Source organism: Camellia sinensis, chromosome 8, assembly GCF_055761805.1.
Source record: "Camellia sinensis isolate YWXY chromosome 8, ASM5576180v1, whole genome shotgun sequence".
In the NCBI taxonomy this organism is placed as follows: Eukaryota; Viridiplantae; Streptophyta; class Magnoliopsida; order Ericales; family Theaceae; genus Camellia; species Camellia sinensis.
In genome coordinates this window covers 81,110,532-81,117,988 of record NC_138968.1, presented here as the reverse complement: position 1 = coordinate 81,117,988, position 7,457 = coordinate 81,110,532, and positions in this window count along the sequence as shown.

Here is a 7,457-nt window from a genome sequence, read left to right as displayed (position 1 = left end):
TCTACACATGCTATGTTCAAAAATGTATATCTCTATCTTTTGAAACTTTTGTGCACAATGCTATTTTGAGATTTTGACAATTCAATAATTTCAATATAATTCAAAGGGGGTGGTAAATACGACTCAGGTAATCCGTAGGTTGGTATTTACAAGTAGGCATAACAGGCACTATCAATCCCCACTTTACCGGTTGCTAACAGAAAGGCACATGGTACCTCCTCCGCGGGTGTTTTTAGTCTTTCACCATGGGCTCTCGGGCCAACTTAACCAATACCAACTACACCTCCTATCCGGACTTACCAATGTATTTACCCCAAAAACAAACAATATGATCTTGTTTCATAAAACAATTTCCTTTCTTAAAGCAATACTTTTCCAATGCAATATCCAAAATCAGTTGCATCAATGGTAAATGGAATGACGATGTAAATGTCCAATGTAATAATAAAGTTCCATTTAATAATCTCAACTTCGCCAATTCGAAAGGTAATGATAATGAAATCAAATGCCAATGCAATGTATTTTTATATCAATCAATGCCTTGAAATTTCTCAATTCATCCACACAATCCTCCATTGTGATCAAATTCCACTTCTCTTATCGATATAACATTATAATATATATATATATATATATCCAAGAGACAATATAACGATATCAACATTCATATATTCTCCATATGCTAGATATCATTTTCTAAACTCGGTTTTCCAAGACAAACCAACGATAAGTTTTAAAATCAACTATTCTTATTCCTTTATGAAATTCCCTCATGAGATACAATCATAAGAATTTCTCCATCATTTATTCACATAACAATTTATCAAACATAATTTTCACAATACCTAAACTTTTTCCAAAATCTCCAAATTTTAGGGTTTCCACCAAAACAAGATTTTTGTTCTATTTTTGAAAAGATTTTTCTAACACAACACTCACACCTTAGAACATAACTCATATTCTCAAAAGTTTTGAGAACAATAGATAAAATCATCTTCTAACATCATCTAGGATTCAACGACCCAAAATCATAACTCACATGTAATAAATGCTTCAAACAAGCATAATCTTACAAATATATATATATATATATAACTCAAAGATTATCCCTACCTCAAGCTTGGAAGATGAAGAAGAAAAAAAACTTAGAACTCAAAGTTGACAAAAACACGATCCAATTAGTTACAAATGTAGCCCTCATTGCCCTCTTTGATTTGGTGTAAAAAGCCCCCTAAAACTCTTAAAGATTTGAGCTAAATCTTAAAGAGAAGTTGGATTTGGGTGTGTTTATAGAGATAAGGGAGAAAAAAGATGAGTATAAAGAGAGAAATGTGAAAATCTTAGTGTATCTCATTTTTGGCATCAGTTTTGAGGAAAAGAGTACGAATTTCAAGACAGACGCGTCAAAATCCGCACAAGCGGTTTCAATTCTACACGAGCAGAATTTCCAATTCGCAAGGGCGGAAATTTTTGCCTCACGGGTGGATTGCTCCAGAGAGCTGCCCATAAAATTTCACCAAAATCCGCTCGAGTGGGACCCAAAATTTGCATTCTTCCCAAAAAACCTAGAAGACTGCGTGATGATCCGCTTAGGCGACTCCCAATTTCGCACGAGCTGTTTTCTCCAAAAACCTAAAGTTTGATTTTACAATCCAAAACAAGTTTCAATACTCAAAACACAAAATTTTTAACCTGGAAAAGCTAAGAGAGGTTAAGTAGGAATCTTAACAACCTGACACGGTGAACAAAACACCGAAACAAAAGCATACTACCCTACTACACAATACTATTCAAGCCCAAGACCCGGGACGTCACATATTTTTTGGGTACAAATAGAATTATCCTAATAAGTCTAAATGCACAAAGTACCAAATACAAAATGAGATAAAAATGTCTTATAATGAGTGGGACCTACATAATGTGGAACTTTATGTATAAAGAGTACAACTCGGTCTGGTGTGAACTTTGTCACATTTTTTAAGATTCCTAAATTTTTATTTTGTAATGACTTTAAATTTTGATAGCGTCTTCAGTTTTCTTTTTTCTACATTTTTTTTTATGAATTAGTAAAAAAAAAAAAACTTCATTTACATTTCATTGGTTGATTTAATGGCTGTGACGGACAACCTTATACTATGTTTAAATATACATTTTTAGATGTTTATGTCCAAATTTCATGTAGTTTATGCATATATTTTGATTATGCAATATAGACAACTGTATATAAGTTAATTCACACCTTAATTTATATATATATATATATATATTTTTTTTTTATTTCGCCTAACTTTAATTTCATTTTCAAATGATATATATGCAGATAGTATCCTGCACAAGTTGATCTCAAAATTTTTCAAAATTTTGCTTAAATTTATGAACACTACCTATTACAGTTGGTGAAAAAATGAGTTGAACCAAAATAGTCACGTGAGTTGCACGTGTGCTTTAACTAGTATAAAAAAAAGTAAGTGGACATTTTTGATTTAAAAAATACCAAAATCATTATTTTTCACCTATTTGACTAATGAATAACTGAGAATATATATTAAAGTGACATAAAATTTACGTTTTGAAGAACTCACAATGTAATCATGATAAACTTGTAGAGCAAATTATAATTTACAATTTAACCATCAAAATCAGAAGGCTAAGGGTAATAAAAAGGTTAATTACATTTATCCCCTTTATAGTTTCATCATATTTTTCATTTTTAATTGTGACAATCAATTCCTTACACTTTAAGTTAAGTTATAATGGCTTACTTCCATATATCTACCATAATAAGGTTAATGAAAATAAAAGTGAAGAAACCAAAGCAAGATTTTAGCAAAAATATAAGGCCATATTGTTTGGCTCCATAAGATAGAGGGGATTAAGAGTACGGTGGGATTGAGTAAGTAGATTATTACTGTGGTGGTATTAGGTTGGAGATGTGGGATAAAGAGTGTTTGTTTGTACACTATCAAAGTAGTAATACTGTAGATAGTATTAATATATAAAATTAATATATTTTAATTTTTAATATTTTTTAATATTATAATTATTATTTTTTTGTTCTAAAAAATATAAATTGTGCAGAAAAATTATTTAAAAATTAACTAATCCCCTCAATCAATTTCTACTCCCAACTCCTCTATGGGATTGACAGTCCTACCAATAGGGGGGATTACTAGTCCAAGGGGATAGTAAATCCCCCCACTCATGACCCCAACCAAACACTTTATAGGTAGGCCTCACGTACTATTAGTCAAATCTCCCTCTCCAAAGAGCTAAACAAGCATGGCTGAAGGGTTAAAATGAAATTTTGATAACATGTATTCGGTGTTAATGAAATGAAAAAAAAAATGTTATGTTTAGCTCACATGATAAATTCTGTCGGTATTATTAATGGTAGATAGACAAAAGGGTGACAATGCAACTTGATTTAAAGTATATGAAATTGACTCTCATAACTACAAGTAAATAGACTAAAGCGAATTTATAGTAAAAGTGCAAGAGTGCGTGTAATTAACCCAAAAAAAATTGAAAATAAAACCAAAGCTTGAAGACCAAATGATAATTTAGCCTATGGCAAATTACACTTAGTACTCCTATACTTTATATCTAATTTTACTTTATTCCCCTGAATTTTTAATTTTCTTAATCAATTCTCTAAACTTTGAGTCACATAACAATTTGGTATATTTGGATACAACTTGGGGAGGCTGTTGTGCATGTTAGGTGGCCAATGGAGCCTTTTCCAAGCTTCAATTCGATGATTCGAAGCCATTCATTAGAAGACATCACGTAAAACATGCCTGCAAAAATTCAAGTTAATCGAACATCGGTGTCCCTTTCATCAAGTCATGTTTATATTCAAATTTTTACTTGAAATTAAATTTACCAGTCAATTTTTTAGATATAAATATGTCTTGATGAAAGGGATATCAATGTTCGATTAACTTTAATTTTTTTAAGTATATTCTACTCGATATCTTCTAAAAAGTGAATGGTTTAAATCATTAAAATGAGGCAAAAAAAAAAAAAAAATCCATTGGCCGCACAACACCATGTGCAATAGCCACCCCAATCCCATCTAGACAACACTATTTCCAAAACTAATAATGACCAACCACATAATAGTATTAATTACACTTAGTATTAAAGTTTTATTAAAATTTTATTTTAGTCTCTCTACTTTAGTTTCTAGCACTACTTTTACAAAAAAAATCTTACTTTAACCCCTCTAATCTAGTTGTCTTTTCTTTGATTTTGAAACAACATTATTCGACGGGATCTGATTGTAATTGGACTCAAAATGTAAATAGTTGATTGAGACAATTAAAAAGTTCAATAAACAAAGGGTAAAGTTCAATAAATTTACAGTTATCAACCTGGATTTGTAGGTAAATAAATTTAATTAATAGGACTAATTGATACGTGCCAGACAAACAAAGTAACATTGAAAATGTAATTTTCCTAATTTATATAATAAGAAATGGAGCTACATAGGGTCCAGAGAGGCACGTGCCCTTTTTATTTTCTTAAAAATTACACTTTTATCTGTAATTAGATTTTTTTTTTCATTTTACTCCCATTTTAATTTTCAAATATATTTCAAAATCTTTATATCTCATCTGTCTTTTCTCTTTCTTTTTAATAAATTCATTATAATTTACCATTATAAATATTTAATTTTATTAAAATATTCTCTTATAATTAAAGTAAATTTGTAATAAATCCAATCTAAGGATGTTGTAAGGTATTAGGTCCAGTGATTTTTTTTTTTTTTTTGTTGGTGAAAGGTCCACCTTTTGTGAAATAATTTGGTGAGAAATCTTTTTATTTGTTTTGAAGGATATTTTACTTCTAATTTTACCCCTTAGTTTATCTGTTGACTTTTGTTAACTATCTGTTCAAATTTTTTCTTACCTGTTCAAATTTTTTTGTCTATCTGTTCAATTTTTTTCTATGTAAATTTTTCATTTGTCCAAATTTTATTATGTAAATTTTCTATCTGTCCACATTCTACTTGTCCAATTTTTTATCTGTACAAATTCTTATCATAATTTTCTCTATATGTTGAAATTTATCTGTTAACATTACAACAAATGTGTGCAGATCTGAGCCATTATAGATCTGTTCAATGCTATTACAGATCTGTTTCATCATCAATAACAACAACATTCATCATCAACAAGAAGAATAAGAACCAAAATAGATCAACAACTACCAACAAAAAAAAAAAATTCTAGTACAAAAAAAAAAATGTTCAAATTTTGAATAGATATGCTAGAGATCTAGTTAACAAAAACAACAAATCAACATATTTGTTCGATTCTTTAACCAACGGTTGACCTAATTGAGCCATTCTTTAGATATGTTCAAATTTTGAACATATTTGAACAGATCCATTAGCTCTTTATTTCAAATAAATCAAAATCTTTCGTAAGACCTAAACAGGGAACATCAATTGGTTTGCATCTCTTATATAGTGAAAACTTGCTACCTACTAGTCTTTTTTGGCATTAATCTCTTATAGGCCATAAATGTTACTACAGATGATAGAGAATACATGTAAATTAATTAAAATTGATATCAGAGAAAAGCTATAAAGAATGCCTTTGTTAAAAGTATTATACTTCTAACTAAGATTGATTTAGAAGAGAGAGCCTTGGTGACTCATAGATATCAGCGGTGGTGCTCAAAATCAGTATTGAGAAGTATACAATCTAAAGGCGATGGTTTAGATCTGGTTATGATAGCGGTGGATTGGTATGGATCGACGGCAGATCTAGAGAGAGAAAGTAGAGAGAGATTGGTGTAGATGAAAGTAGAGAGGTCACCGACTCGGTGATTGGGGATAACAACATTGACGGCGACAATGATGGAGACAGCGGCGACGGTGGTGAGTGATGTTGAGATCAGTGGGAGTTGATAATAGAGAACGGTGGAGGTGACCTTGAGCATGAATGAACCGTCGGTGAAACTATTGGTACTGGCAGCAAGAACGGAAGATGCAGCAACTGTGGCGGAGGTGAAGTGAGGAGATCAAGAGAAGAGAGAGAGAGAGAGAGATTTGAGAGTGAGTAAAAGAGTGTGCAATGTGAAACATAGATGAGAGTCCAAATCTGGCAATTTTTATGGAAAATCCATTTTATTGCAAAACCTTTACCAAAAATGGACTACATCACTAGATCTCAGAGTCGCCACTTAATATTTTGAAAAAATTAGGGTTGCGTTTGGTGGAGTTTTGTAAATATGATTTGAGAGTATGAGTTGTATTTTGAGTTTGTGAGTTTTAAAATTATGATTTGAGCGTGGAAAATTTGTTTGGTGAAGAGTTTTGAAAAGAGTTTTGAATTGAGTGGGGAATTTTTGATGTGACATATGATATTTGATACAAAAACTTACAACTCATAACCAAACATACAATTCAAAATTCTATTAAAACACATAAAAAATATTTAAAAATTCAGAAAATATTTTTTTCAAATATATAAAAATTAACATATGTCAATTGCAAAAAAAAAATTACTGTTTCGGTCACCCGGTAAGACGACCGGTTAGGTCAAATTTGAATTTTTTTTTTTCGAAAACTGCGCTTGAGACAGAGTGTTTTTTGCAAAGTTTTGGAAACGTAATTTCAGAACATGTTCCAGACATCATACTTGAATCAAGGTGCAGAACCATGGATTGAAAACACAACCAAACACAGCCTAGGAAACCCGTGACTTGTGCCAAGGCCACTGTTCGTCGTAATCAAGGATACTTGGCTCGAAATGAGAGAGCAAGGTCATTATTTGAACACCTCCACTCACTCGTTCACAGATCGGCTTCTACTAAACCATGATATGAATTTTATTTACTTTATATATTCATATTTCGATTTATTTAATAAATCCTAGAATTTACTATGTGAAGTACAAGTATAGACTATGTCATTTATTTTGGAACAATTTGATTTCATGTATTTGAAAAAGTTTTGAATAAGTACAATTCAAAGAAATTGAGTTTACAAACATGAAAATCAACATCATTCCAAATTAAGCGACATAACCTCCATTCATCGGCATTCATACACTTATATCAAGTAAGCAACTAGCTTCATGGTAGGATGTTTAAACATAGTAAAAAAAAAATATACACAAGTAGGATGTTAAAGTATAAAAACTTACATATTTACTAAAGTGTTGCGAACAACTTTAGAGAAAAAGATAAATTTTCTGATTACCAAACTTTCTTCTTTACACCATCACAGTTATGGAGTATGTTTTGATATCTTAGTAAGAAGTTGCAAGTTTAAGCTTTGATGGAATTTTTGGGTAGTATATATCTATGGATAGAAAGGTGATGGAAAGGCTTAAGATTTGTTCCAACAAAAATTCTTTTTCCAAATTTTTTTCCTCTCACGACTTGTGAAATTTTCTCTATTTTTGAAATAAAAATTTCTTTCTCAATTTTTTTTTCTTTCTCAA